Source organism: Macrotis lagotis, chromosome X (genome assembly GCF_037893015.1).
Source record: "Macrotis lagotis isolate mMagLag1 chromosome X, bilby.v1.9.chrom.fasta, whole genome shotgun sequence".
Lineage (NCBI taxonomy): Eukaryota > Metazoa > Chordata > Mammalia > Peramelemorphia > Peramelidae > Macrotis > Macrotis lagotis.
In genome coordinates this window covers 326,579,124-326,594,607 of record NC_133666.1, presented here as the reverse complement: position 1 = coordinate 326,594,607, position 15,484 = coordinate 326,579,124, and the positions used below count along the sequence as shown (strand labels likewise).

The 15,484-nt window shown below is 35.1% G+C and overlaps 1 protein-coding gene across 9 annotated transcripts in view; it reads left to right on the top strand.

Moving 5' to 3' along the window:
* The window catches only part of FHOD3 (formin homology 2 domain containing 3), a 740,814-nt gene that overhangs the window by 441,214 nt on the left and 284,116 nt on the right, over positions 1-15,484 (top strand). The window lies entirely within an intron of this gene.

Below are 15,484 nucleotides of genomic sequence, written 5' to 3'. Positions count from 1 at the left end.
TTTTGATTGACTTTTTTTATTTTTGAGGGAAATAGTACATACATGTGCATACATGTGTATATATATATATATATATGTGCATGTATATTTCTCTGCTAAGTTGAACATGTTAATGTTGTCTGCATTGGTATTACAAAAATTACTTAATGCACAAGGGTTTTAACAAACTAGATTCAACCTTTGTACAAAAATCATTTTCTTGACATTATTAATGATAGATAGAAAATATCTTAGTACTAGAAGAGATATGAGAAGTCATTCAGGGGGACATTGACAAACCTAAGCCATTCTTAGAATTAATTGGATGCTTTGTGAATAAGTGAATTTTTATTTCACAATTCAAGCAAAATCAGAAACCATCTAAAAGGGATATTGCAGAGTAATTATTGCTCTGATATAGGAACTGAACTTGAATCTTTGAATAAGAATTAAGAATTGGGAAAGAACTTATACTTCATCTAGTGCAATGTTCTTTACATTATTATAAGCTCCTCTTGCAATATTTTTGTAAGATATTCAGTTGACTTGTTTAAATAATTTTAGTATTGGGGAATCTCCTATCTGTGGGGGTAAGCCATTTTATCATTAGCCAATTATAATTGTTTTAAAGATCATAATGTTGAACCAAAATTGAACTTCTATTACATCTAATCATGGTTTCTAGTTAGGTGTTCTTAAACTAAATAGATCAATTCTACTCCCTCTTTTTTTGTGATAGCCCTTCAAATATTTGAAAACAAGTTTCACATATAAACATTTTATATATGAAACTGTTTCATGAATTTCTTATAAATTATTTGTTTTTCAGGCTAAAATTCCCAGCTCCTTCTTCCATATTCCTATAACATAATTTCTAGACCCATCACCACTGTGATTTCTAACCTCTGAAAACACACTATTTGATTAGTGTCCATTTAAAAATGTGGCACCCAGAATTTAACACAGTATTTCCAGTACTTCAAATGTGATCTGACTTGCATAGAACTACAACAGCTCTGTCAATTAATCATCCAGCCAGCATTCACTATTTACCAGACAATATGCTAGGTACATATGGAAATGATCCCTGTTCAGAATAAATATTGTTGTTTCTGTTGAGTTGTTTCAGTCTTGTCTATTCTTCATGAACCCATTTGGGTCATGTCAGAGATACAGGAGTGGTTCGCCATTTCCTTCTCAAGCTCATTTTACACATGAGGAAACTGAAGAAACTTAAGGGTCATATAGCTAGTAAGTAAATGTCGAAAGGCATCAGAGGCAAGATTTGAATATAAGAAAGTGAGTTTTAAAAAAAGCATATGAGTCTCTCCAACTCTAGAACTGATACTGTGTTCATTGCATCACCCAACAAACTAAATATAAAGAGACTAAATTTGATGTATTAAATCAAGGATAGTTTAAGAGAAAGTGTACTGGCAGTTGTGGGGGATCAGAAAAAAACTTCATAGGTGAATGACCTATGTCTTGAAAGAAAAGGGATTTTATGAAGCAGAGGTCAAGATTCTAGAGGTGAATTCATTCCAGGTGAATGGGAGAATGTCATTTGTAAGGAACAGAAAGAAAGGCGATTTGTTTTGAATTTGAGTATGCAGGAGTTGAAGAATAATGACTAGTAAGACTGAAAAACTAGCTTAGAGTCAGCCCAGAAACTGCAGGAAATTTTCTGTTTTATCCCGCTAGAGTTGACTGGATAGGAGAGAATTGTGAGCAGATGACTTAAAGAAAATTGTGTGGGTAGCACTGTGTAGGAGGGTCAAGAGTAGGAAGAGATGAGGCAGAGAAATGAATTAGGAAACTGTTCTAGTAAACTAGAAAATTATGAAAGCTTGATCTGAGGATTTTTATACTAAGACCTGCAACTGTGAGACACAAATGAGATAATATATGTAAAATACTTTGTAAAGTCTAAAGCACTATGAAAATGTCAGTTATTATAATCTTGTACTTGCTTTCTGCCATCAAGGATGTTACCTATTTCTTTATCTTTGAATTATTTGCAAATTTGATATGCAGTCTACCTAATGCTTTTATCTAAACTATTTATGAAAATTTCAAATAGGTCCGTCAAAAGGATGCTTTTCAGGATGAGCTCTAAGGATTGTCAATCAACAATCTACAGGTTTAGTAGTTTAAATTCAGATTTTCTGAACTATTTCAGTTCACATTTAAAGTCAATTAAAGAACAAACATTTATTAAATTCTTACAGTGTACAAAGCTAGTTTAGAAAAGATGTGTAGTGTAGTCATTGTGATCAGTGTTTCATTGTGTTTATATTCACTTGATAGTGGAGGGGATCATAGGCAATGTCAAATATATAGATAACTATGGAACGAAAATGCCCAACCTGTACACAAGAGACATGGGGTGTGTTCTATGATGTCTGAGTGAGGAAAGATTGAGACATAAAGGAAGGCATTATGCCTTTCATGGCAGAGATTCTTGTGTAGCTTAATGAAACTATGAGCTGGGCCATACAAAGTTATTCAAGATCATAGTGGAAAGTTGTGACAAAAGATCTGGAGAAGTAAATGAAAAACCATTTCAGTATCTTTTCCAAAAAATTCTCAAGAACAATAGTGGTCCATGGGTCACAAAGAATCAGACACAACTAGATCACCAAATAATGACCCAGTACTAGAGAAATTAAACCAGGTGAAGAAATAAGGCTGCCTTATCTGAAACGAGTTGAATTTCTGGTCTGTTGGAGTACATATAGGTTCTTCTAGAATTTCTCAACTATAACAGGGTATTGGAATTCCTCCAAGTCATGAAAGCAAGTTTCAAGTACTGTCTCCATGATGAATCATTTTTTCTCCAAATACACATTTATGTTTGTGTATATTTTTTCCCTTCAACTATTGATAGTTCTATGAAAAAAACTATACATACTGCTGAAATGCCTTCTGAAAGTGTCTGACTAGAAAAAATATGGCATCAGCTGATAATGAAAAAGAATCTTGTTTGAATCTGAGTATGTTGCTATTGGGGTCATAACTGTATCTTCAGTTTCTTGAAGGTCTTCTCAATGTCAAAGCAGTCAAAGAAAAGTTGAACATTGGGAAAGGTCTAAGAGAAATTAAGTCAGGGCAGAAATCCATGGAAGTAGAATGGCACTAATAATAGTGAGGGAATTCCAGGAGTAGCTGCAGGTCTTTAGTGGTCATAAGTCACTCTCTTGGTTGCATCAGCTCCAACTTTTCTTGGTCCATTTTCCTGTACAGCACCACTTTCCTCTTCAAATGCTGCATAAACTTCATAACCTGATATCATCCTTACATTGTTCCTGAGAAGTCTTAAATGCTATTTCTGTTTTAAGTTTACCTCCTAAATATGAAAAAGATTACAGGTAGGGTCATCGTATATCCATTTCAGGGAAGAGGATCTTCTGTTGCAACGTATTTGAAAGGTCATGGATGATGGGGAGAAGTCATTGCCATAAAGATTCTGATAGTCATGGAAGAAGCTCATCTCCTTACTCTTTTTCTTTATTAAAGGACTCTATAAGGGGGGAATAGAGAGGATGAATGAGCACTTTTTTTAGAAACATTTTATTTATTTTGAGTTTTACAATTTTTCCCCTGATCTTCCTTCCCTCCCTCATCCCCTCCCCCCCCCAGAAGGCAGTCTATTAGTCTTTATGCTGTTTCCATAGTATACATTGATCTAAGTTTAATGTGATGAGAGAGAAATCATATCCTTAAGGAAGAAAAATAAAGTATAAGAGATATTAAAATTACATAATAAGTTAACTTTTTTCCCCCTAAATTGAAGGTAATAGTCTTTGATCTTTGTTCAAACTCCACACTTCTTTCTCTGGATACAGATAGTTTTCTCCATTGCAGATAGCCCAATTGTCCCTGATTGTTGCACTGATGGAATAAGTCCATCAGGGTTGTTTATCACCTCCATGTTGCTGTTATAGTGTATAATGTTTTTCTGGTTCTGCTCATCTTGCTCAGCATCAGTTCATGCAAATCCTTCCATGCTTCCCTGAATTCCCATCCCTACTGATTTCTAATAGAACAATAGTGTTACATGACATATATATGTATATATATTATAGCCATGTTTATTAAGCCATTCCCCAATTGAAGGACATTCACTTAATTTCCAATTCTCTGCCATCACAAACAGGGCTTCTATGAATATTTTTGTACAAGTGATATTTTTACCCTTTTTCATGATCTCTTCAGGGCATAGACCCAGTAGTGGTATTGCTGGATCAAAGGGTATGCACATGTTTGGTGCCCTTTGGGCATAATTCCAAATTGCTCTCCTGAAAGGTTGGATAAGTTCACAGCTCCACCATCAATATATTAGTGCCCCAGATTTCCCACATCCCTCCCAACATTGATCTTTGTCCTTTCTGGTCATAATGGCCAGTCTGAGAGGTGTGAGGTGGTATCTCAGAGATGCTTTAATTTGCATTTCTCTAATAAGTAATGATTTAGAGCAATTTTTCATGTGACTGTGGAGCACTTTGATTCCCTCAGCTGTAAATTACCTTTGCATGATTTGACTATTTCTCAATTGGGGAATGCCTTGTTTTTTTGAAAATTTAAATCAGTTCTCTGTATGTTTTAGAAATGAGTCCTTTGTCAGAGATATTAGTTGTAAAAATTGTTTTCCAGTTTACTGCATTTCTTTTGATCTTGGTTACAGTAGTTTTGTCTGTGTAAAGGCTTTTTAATTTAATGTAATCAAAATTATCTAGTTTCTTTTTTTAATAATGTTTTACATTTCTTCCTTGGTCATAAACTGCTTCCCTTTGCATAGATGTGACAGGTAAACTACTCCTTGATCTTCTAGTTTGCTTATAATAGTTTTTTATGTCTAAATCCTGTATCCATTTGGATCTTATCTTGGTATAGGGTGTGAGGTGATGGTCTAATCTAAGTTTCTTCCATACTAACTTCCAATTTTCCTGACAGTTTTTATCGAAGAGACAGTTTTTATCCTAATAGCTGGATTCTTTGGGTTTATCAAACAGCAGATTACTATAATCATTTCCTGCTATTGCACCTAGTCTGTTCCACTGGTCTACCACCCTATTTCTTAGCCAATGCTAGATAGTTTTGATGACTGATGTTTTGTAATTTTAGATCTGGTAGGGCTAAAGCCACCTTCTTTTGCACTTTTTTTCATTGATTTCTCCATATGAATTTACTTACAATTTTTTTCTAACTCATTAAAGTAATTTTTTGGAATTTTGATTGGTAGGGCACTAAACAAATAGTTTAGTTTTGGTGGAATTGTCATTTTTATTACATTAGCTCGACATATCCATGAGCAGTTGATGTTTGCCCAGTTATTTAATCTGATTTTATTTCTGTGAGAAGTGCTTTGTAATTGTTTTCAAAAAGCTTTTGAGTCTGCCTTGGCAGATAGACTCCCAGGTATTTTATATTGTCTGTGGTTACTTTGAATAGGATTTCTCTTTCTAGTTCTTCCTGCTGTGTCTTGCTAGTCATATATAGAAATGTTGAGGATTTGTGAGGGTTTATTTTATATCCTGTGACTTTGCTAAAGTTGCTAATTATTTCTAAGTAGTGTTTTAGATTATTTTTTGGGATTCTCTAGATATACCATCATGTCATCTGCAAAGAGTGAGAGTTTTATCTCTTTCTTTCCAATTCTAATTATTTCAATTTCTTTTTATTCTCTTATTGATGAAGCTAACATTTCTAATACAATATTGAATAGTAGTGGTGATAGTGGGCATCCTTGTTTCACCCCTGATTTTATTGGGAATGCCTGAAGCTTATCCCTGTTGCATATAATGCTTTTTTGATGGTTTCAGATAGATGTTTATTATTCTCAGGAACAGTCCATTTATTCCTACACTGTCTAGTGTTTTTTTTAGTAGGAATGGGTGCTATATTTTGTCAAAAGCTTTTTCAGCATCTATTGATATAATCCTATGATTTCTGATAGGTTTGTTATTGATATAAATTATACTAACAGTTTTCCTAATATTGAACCAACCCTGCATTCCTGGGATAAATCTTACTTGATCATAGTGTATTATCCTAGTGATAACTTGTTGTAAATGTTTTTCAAAGATTTTATTTAAGGTTTTGTGCATCTATATTCATCAGGGAGATAGGTCTATAATTTTCTTTCTCCTGGTTTAGGTATCAGCACCATATTGGTGTCATAGAAAGAGTTAGGCAGAGTTCCATCTTCACCTATTTTTCCAAAGAATCTATATAGAATTGGAACCAATTGTTCCTTAAATGTTTGATAGAATTCACTTGTTAATCCATCTGACCCTGGAGATTTTTTTCTTTGGGTGTTCAATGATGGCTCGTTGAATTTCTTTTTCTGAGATAGGGTTGTTTAGGTATTTAATTTCTTCTTCATTTAACCTGGGAAACTTATATTTTTGAAAATATTTGTCCATTTTGGGGTGGCTAGGTGGCGTAGCCTTGGAGTCAGGAGTACCTGCCTTGGGCAAGCCACTTAACCCCTTTTGTCTTGCAAAAAAAAAAGCCTTAAAAAAATATTTGTCCACTTCACTTAGATTGTCAAATTTATTGGCATAGAGTTGGGCAAATAATTCCAAATTATTACTTTAATTTCCTCCTCATTGGTGGTGAGTTCACCTTTTTCATTTATGATACTAGCAATTTGGTTTTCTTCTTTCTTTTTTAAATCAAATTGGCTAGAAGTTTATCAGTTTTATTTTTTTTTCATAAAACCAACTCTTGGTTTTATTTATTAGTTCAATAGTTTTCTTGCTTTTGATTTTATTAATTTCTCCTTTAATTTTTAGGATTTCTAATTTGATATTTAATTGGGGGTTTTTAATTTGTTCTTTTTCTAATTTTTTAGTTGCATTTTTGTTCATTAATTTCCTCTTTCTGTAATTTATTCATATAAGTATTTTAAGATATAATATATCCCCTGACAGCTGCCTTGAGTGAATTCCATAGGTTTTGATATGTTGTTTCATTATTGTCATTATCTAGGATGAAACTATTAATTCTTTCTATAATTTGTTGTTTGATCCACTCATTCTTTAAAATGAGGTTATTTAGTTTTCAAATAATTTTGGGTCTATATCTCCCTAGTCCAATATTGTATATAATTTTTATTGCATTATGGTCTGAGAAAGATGTGTTCACTATTTCTGCCTTTCTGCAATTAATCATTAGGTTTTCGTGCCCTAGTACATGGTCGGTTTTTGTGTGAGTACCATGTACTGCAGAAAAAAAGTATATTCCTTTCTATCGCCATTCAATTTCTTCCATAATTCTATCAAATCTAGGTTTTCTAGCAATCTATTTGCCTCCTCAGTTTCCTTCTTGTTTATTTTATGATTAGCTTTTTCTAAATCTGGTTGAGGCCTCCCACTAGTAGAGTTTTGCTGTCTATGTCTTCCTGTAGCTCTTTCAACTTCTCCTTTAATAATTTGTATACTATACCATTGGGTGCATGCATATTTAATATTGAAATTACTTTATTGTCTGTGATACCTTTTAGGAGGATATAGTTTCCTTTGTTATCTCTGGGTTTCTTTTAGGTTTTTGCAAGGAAAAGTGGGTTAAGTAACTTGCCCAAGGCCACACAGCTAGGAAATTATTAAGTGTGTGAGGCCAGATTTGAACTCAGGTACTCCTGATTCCAGGGCTGGTGCTTTATCCACTGTGCCACCTAGCCACCTCCTTCCTTATCTGTCTTTTTATTTTTGGTTTTTGCAAGGCAAATGGGGTTAAGTGGCTTGCCCAAGGCCATACAGCTAGGTACTTGTGCCACCTAGCTGCACCCTTCCTTATCTCTTTTAATGCTATCTATTTTGCTTGCTTTGTCTGAGATAAGGATTGCCACCCCTGCCTTTTTCACTTTGTCTGAAGCAAAATATGTTATGTCCTTATTCTTCATCTGATAATGAAGCTTTGAGCATTTGTCTTCTTAGATATAAACCTGTGGTCAGTACCTGATATCTCACTCAGTTCAAGTCAAGGAGCAGGAATAAGAGGACTGGTTTTCTAGCTAGGTGAGGGATAGAGGGAAGGTTTTGTTCCATTGACAAAAAATTTTATTGCCATAGAAACTTGTGGTTCCCCCCCCCCCCCCCCCCCCCCCCCGTCCAAGACCCTGGCTAGACTGATGTCTATGTGGCATCTGAGTGAGCTTCTGTGTAAACATGCTTCATCCACAATACACTGAGCCTTTTTCGCTGATGTCGCTCAAGTTGGAGTTTCCCCCCATTCCTGATTCTATTATGTGGGCTTATTGAGGGTGAGGAATAGAATGAGAACTGATGTGGAAAAGTTTATCATTAAAGGTCTGTCCTCTGTGATTGGAATTTGAGATGGGTCTTCTTTATGATATGAGTCCTAGGAGAATGTCTGATGATTTTATTCACAAGGGCTCATTTGGACTTGATTAGTCCAAACCCTAAACAGACTGTTCTATTAGAGCTGGCTGCTACTCCCAAAGGCCAGTCCTGGAAGCTGTTAGCATACTCCAAAGCCAGAGCTTCCTTTATGTTTAATGCTGCAGATCCATTGCTTAGCCATTTAAATCTTCAGGAAATCACTGAAAGCCTCCCATAGCTCTTTCAGGAAGCCCTAGGAGTTTAATAGCAGGGAGTGGTATCTTGTCAAATAAGGTGTGACTTCATCAGCACATGAAAAAGACTAGTGGGTATATTCAAAGAAGGACCCCCAAGATGAGAGGTCAAAGATTAACTTGATTTGGGCAGTGGATCCAAGAAGTCCCTGATCTGGTGCCATCTCAAGGTACCCTTTGAGCTACTCATTCCCCCTTCTCTGATTTCTCTCCTGTCCCTTTCCCCAGGGCTTTTCTCCTCTCTATAATGGCCTACTTTTTGCTGTTTTGATTGCCAATATGGAATTAGGACACAGCATGGTTGTTCTCTGAGGGAGAGGATCATAACTGAGTAGGGTTAGAGGGATTAACCAAACATTTTTCTATTTGAGGAATATGAAGAAAAACTGAAGTATCAACATAGGGAAAGGGAGAAAATGGGAAAGGGGGTCCTGCAAATCACATAAATAACTGGACAAAGGCAAAAGCAAGATCAACACCAGAAATTCACAAGATCTAAGGGAAGATGGGTAGCAATGGTCCAGGTCATAGTTTTCTAAACATGGTAGATTGACAAAAATTCGAAGTGCATCAAGAGAATGGGTTCAGTTCGTCTGGTGAGTTTCAAGCCCCAGAGAACATCAGTAATCCTCACTCTCCAGATCCAGATTCTTTCTGGCTGGAGAACTCCTTTTGCCATAAAGGGGAAGAGAATCATATTTATACTATGCCTAGTATGAAGTCCTTTACAAATAGTATCTCATTTAATCCTCATAAAAATATTAGGAGGTAGGTGTGTTGCTATCATTATGCCCATTTTACAGTTGAGGAAAGCAAAGCAAACAGAGTAAGTGATTTGCTCAGTCACACACTAAATGTCTGACTGGTTTTGAATTCAGGTCTTCCCAATTGAGCTTCTGAACCCATCAGTTTATCCATCATGCCACCAAGCTGCTATGACCTTCATAGAATTTGTATGGTGGCAGAAGCTCAGCAGTTGAGTAACTTCTGTAAAAGGATCATACATTTGGTGTTCTTGTTGCACCTTGAAGGGTCAAGTTGGTCACTTTCCACCACCCTATCTGCAGTTCATTAATATATACTCACTAATAGTCAAAATGAGCTCTATTAAAACTTCTGATAGTTTATATATTTATGCCTTATCTCACATTGTTTTAAAATCTAATTACACATGTTGTATGTGTGGTCTCTTATCGGATAACAGAAATAATAGAGAAGTAACTCCAAAGTCTCTAGTGCTTGTGCCTTGTCTTTGCCTCCTTCTTTTTGAAAGCTTTCAGGACTTGAATTTCCTACTGAGATTTGTGACTTCTGGTCATCTTTCACTTTGGGGGAGGGGAATGTGTATTTTTATTTAAGAAGGCTCTAAGTGTTCATTCATTCAAATGAGTCCCAGATCAATAGTAATCAACTTGAATCAGCCTGGTTCCATCATGTCTCTGAAGTAAGTTTGACAAGAGGAAGTGCTTTAGTTTTGTGGGCTTCAGGAAAAAACTATCAGTTAGCTGGCCTTCAGCAACAAAACTATAATTGCTGTGAATCAATGGCAGCTGATTTCATGAAAATAAAATCATTTCATTTCATTGTTGATTTTCAGTCAGCTTGATGAATAGAACACCCCTCACAAAAGACACTTTTTATTGACCCTTGTTCCCTGAAGGTCATATTGCAAAACTGAAGATATATGTAGCCCTAGGATGTCGCACCTTATCCCCCCAATTTCCTTAACCCCAGTGTCTTTTCACATTCTCATGTTAATTCATTAAGTAGACCCACCCTGACTGCCCAGCCCTAACCAGCCCATCTCTTTGTTAACTCAAGTCTCTGTAAAAACATATTTTAATGCTTTTTATAGTCTGAGTTTTGGCTTTCCTCCAACACATATTGCAGTTATAAACTCATTGCTATCGAATTAACTTCCCCTTGTAAGTAATTCCTCCCAAAGTCATCTTTTTCCATAAGTCATTAATGCCATTAGGTTAAATATACCAGTATACTTGTAGATAAGTATGTATACATAAATTAATCAACAACTATAGACAGAACAAAAAAACTACAAAAAAAAGAGTTTTCTAGAGATTTTGATTTCTTCAAGGAAACACTATGAAAATATATAATGAATATGTATATATGTTTGTATGGAAAATACATATGAGTTTATCAGAAGAAAGATTTTATTGATTTATATATTATATATATAAATTTATAGAGAGAGAGGTATATCTCAAGAATAGCAAATATTTCATTGAACACTATTCATTGACTTTGCAAAAATTGTTTTTGGTAAGTAAACTTGCGAAGTAGTTCATAACACGTTTTGATTTTTAACCAAAACTAAGAATAGAGTCAGATTAAGTGTCTTTGCAAATTCAAGTACACATCCTACCTGTCTTTGACCTTGTTTGAGGTAGCAAGGCGATACAGTAGATAGAAAGTGAGACTTGGAATCAGGAAAATCCAAATTTGAATCCTACTTGAAAGACTAACTGGGTGCCCATAGGCAAGTCACTTAACCTCTCTCTTCCTCAGTTTCCTCATCTATTAAATGAAGGTAATAAAAATATCTACCTCAAAGGACTGTTGTGAGGATACAAAGAATTAACAGAAGCTTTCGGGTTACAAGTTAAAGCCAAAAGAAGTCACTTTTTTGCCCTCAAAGACATTGCATTTAAAAGGAAACTGGGGGGGGGGGGCGGGTTAGGTGGCACAGTAGATAGAGCACCAGCCCTGGAGTCAGGAGTACCTACCTGAGTTCAGGTCCGATCTCAGACACTTAATAATTGCCTAGCTGTGTGGCCTTGGTCAAGCCACTTAACCCCATTGCCTTGCAAAAAAAAAAACTTAAGAGGAAACTGGTCTGCAGGGATTATGACATGATAGCAATGTCTAGAGTGTCATAAGCAGATCTGGGAAAGGAACAAAAATATGGTCAGCCTGAACCTCTTCTGAGCTAAGTTCCAGAATTCACAGAAATTTACCATTCAACTCCTCTGTGCTTAACACTGTTGTAGGTTTTGGAGTAGATAAAAACTGGTTAAAGTTCTTGTTTTCATCTTTCTAAAGACTAAGTCTCAAAGGGAATGATACATTCACGGATCAATCAATCTGTTATTGTCCTATGTAATCGAACAAGACCATGACATCAAATGAATGATGGCATCACTTGCACAATATATTTATTATAGTGAGGGGAATGTTGAACAAAGAAATCCATCTCACTGACTTTTCCAGAACCATTTTCACCCCACAACCCTGTTTGATAGGAAACAGGACTTCTGGTGATGGTCTGGATGCTCTGGGAGTCCTTGGACTTTTGGATATGGATCCCTCACATGTCTGTCAAAGTGAAGAAAATCATTGAAGCCCAGGTAAATGGCAGGAATAACTTTGACTCTCAATCATTCAATAAACATTTAATTAGAATCTACTGATTAAACACATCAGAGAAGTATAAGACAAAGTATGTGCTAGGTTTGAGAGGGAAAATCATTCCTGACCAAAGGACCCCCAGGAAAGAAAAGAAGAGGAATTTAGAATTTGAATTTGAGATAAATTATTTCATCATTTCTAAAACTACTATTTTCTCTTTTGATTTTTACTCTTCACTGAGATATTATATATCATGTTTATAATAGTATATGAACATACATATAAATATATGCATGCATATGTATATGCATAATGCAACATATCATATACACAAAGGTATGTCTATATAAACATATATGTATCATGATGCATGCTTGCACATGCATTATAACAACACACCAACATTATATACATGCATGCATGCATATATACATATTTATAGGGAAAAGATAGGTAGAGGAGACAAGAAGATCTGAGTTTAAGTCCTGAATCAGTTACATAATTAGCTATGAGATATTGGACAAGTTGCTTTATTTTCAGTTCTATAGGCATCTCTCTGAGATTGAAATTGCTAGTCTGTCTTGGCAGAGGGAATTTCCACACAGAGAGTTCAATATCCAGACCAAATAGAAAGGGAAAAAAGACAATGGAAAGAGTTCTCTGAAAGAGTTTCACTGACACTTCAGTGGGGAAGCAGAATTAAAAGCATTCAAGAAAACGTGATCACACTGATCTATTTCTTTTCTTCCTCATCCCTTGCCCTGTTTCAAAGAAAAGTTCTTGCTGTCATTGATTTTAAAATATACATACACATATATTATTTCAAAATGTGACAGATACACGTGCTATTTATTTCACATTGACTCCAGATTCATTTTTTAATCTCTTTGCTCTCATCCAAAGAATTCCTTACAGCAGAACTATTTACTGATCTTATCTTGGTTTGATCTTGCCCTATTCAAGAGCCAAGTCTCTTGCACTAAAAAGAAGTTTAAAATATTTTTTAGATTGTCCTTTAGTGGAATGAATTTTGCTTTACGATGGTGTCTACATGTGATCAAACATCCCAGTTAAAAATGAAAATTTGGCCAAGTTGTTTGAATTGAGGTTTTCCTTATGGAACCAAGAAGAATTGACTGTCTAATTGAAGTATTGACTAGTTTGACTTTTTCCACCCTCCTCCTCAGATCAGATAATTTCTGGCACATTAAAATAAACACACTAATTAAACTTTTTTTCTGGTCCAAGCTCCTGTCAAGGTGGCCTCTCTGCTCTTTTAAACAACACATGAATAGCTAGAACAATGTGCACCTTTGGACTTCCACTCCCAGTTTAAAGCCAAGAGGGTTCTCAGAAAGGGGAATTCCAACTGTTACCCAACATCTGTCAGATTATTTAACTTTTTGAGGGTCTTGTGCCACCATTGCTTTATCAGATCAAGAAAACTTGATCCATTTTCACAGCCCACATTCAAATAGTATTGATTACTATTCTCTGACTTTGAAGAGAGCACCAATTTCTGCTTATCCCTGAAGAGGTCAACTCAACTTTCTAGAAGCATAGTTGAGGTACTTTAAGCATGCATTGGCACCTAATCTATTTTCTACTCTAAAAAAGGGATGTGAGTTGTTTCTTGTCAGTGATACAACACTCTGAGAGTCTGCCAGGTTGGGTATTCTATAGACATGGATAATAGTCCCTGCCAACTCTCTTATTTTGGAGTTTATCTATACCAAAGAAATCAGAAGTCTAACCCTTATCTTTCTCTTATTCCAAATAAACTGTCTCCTCATCTCTGGCTTCCCTGATTTTCTTTAGATCTTAGTTAAAGTCTGCCTTCTTCCCAGTCTATCTTAGGGTTAGTGTCTTTCCTCCATTAGTTATCTCCAAATTGTTCTGGCATAAATGTTGTATATGTGTATGTGTATTTCCAGTGTTGGCACACAGTAAGAATTTGATGAGAGCTAGTTAACTGAATATATTTTGCACATTTCTAGCTCCATGCTATTTCCTATATCTGTAATATATCTTTCTTTTTGTCAAATTATTATCCATCATTTATTGCTCATTATTATATGATGCTTTTGCTTCCTACATGAAACAAATCTTTCTTGAATGTTTATGTTAAGGTGGGAAAGTGGAAGGAGCCCTCGATGAATGTAAATTCAATTCCTGGCTGTGACACTTATTGACTTTGAGACTTTCTCTGAGTCTCAGTTTCCTTATGAAGGAGTTTTATTAAATGACTTTCTTAAGTTTCTTCTAGCTTTGATTTCAAATAATGCTCTATCTAAAGTACCTATCCTGCAAAATTTTGTATATATAACTGTGTATATAGCTTATCCCTCTACTAATCTCTAAGCTTAATAAAGAGATAAAGTTTGCTTTACTTAAATCTTATGTCTCCCTGTTCTCAGGGCAACACTTGATACTTGATATTTTACACAGCAAATATTTATTGAATTAAATACTATTTAATTGAGTAACTAAAATTTTCAAGCCTTTGATCCTTTTCTGTGTGCTTTCTTTTTATTTTGAAATTGACAAAGCCTTAAAAATAATTTTCTCTAGTTGGTTAGAAAATAACTATTTTGGTTACTTAGGATGATATATTTATTGGTGAGAAATTTATACAACTAGGAGAATAATGGGGAATAGGTACTCAAGGGGACTGCCTTGTTCTCCCCCATCCCTAAATGTTTCATTTATTCTGGAGAAGATCTTTTGGTCTCCTGGAGATTCATTTCTGGTCTGGATTGGCCCATAGGGTCATTCTTATCTCATCCATTACCTATCCATCCATGATTTTTAGTATAGTTTAGTTTTACTCCTGAAAAAGTTAAAAGTACAGCATTGATAGGGTAAAAATCTCTTCAGCCAGATGAAACATAGGCTAGAGTGACCCAATTTAGGCTGAACATAGTGCTATCACATATTCTCTCAGTCATAACAATTTGACTTTGCTTTCATTTTGGTTGTTAAGGCACTCTGATGAGACTGACAAAAGTGTACAGTTATATCAATACCTGTAGACGTATCTATAACCAATGTCAATAACTAGATGTAGATATATTTCTGTCTCTATGTGTGTATGTATGTATATTTATATATACATATATATTCACATGTACCACACCAATATCATCCATATATATGTATGTGTATATATGTATATGTATATATATGTATGTGTGTGTGTGTGTGTGTGTGTATACACACACACACACACACACACACACATAAGAAACAGAAGACCTAATAGATAAAAGACATGGGGTTGGCTCTAACATACTGTGTGACCACAAACAAATCATTTAACTTCTCATTTTCTTAGGCAGACAAGACTTTTAAGATGTAGTTGAGTTGTTGTCCTAAATCAGGATAGGAGTTTGCTTACATTGATGGAATCACAGAAAAATAAAGAAAAAAACTGTCAACATATGAACATGGATGTGAATAGATAAACACCTGCATATACAAACATATATGTTATATGTGTACATATACATGTTTGTATATTTTGAATGAGTTTTTATT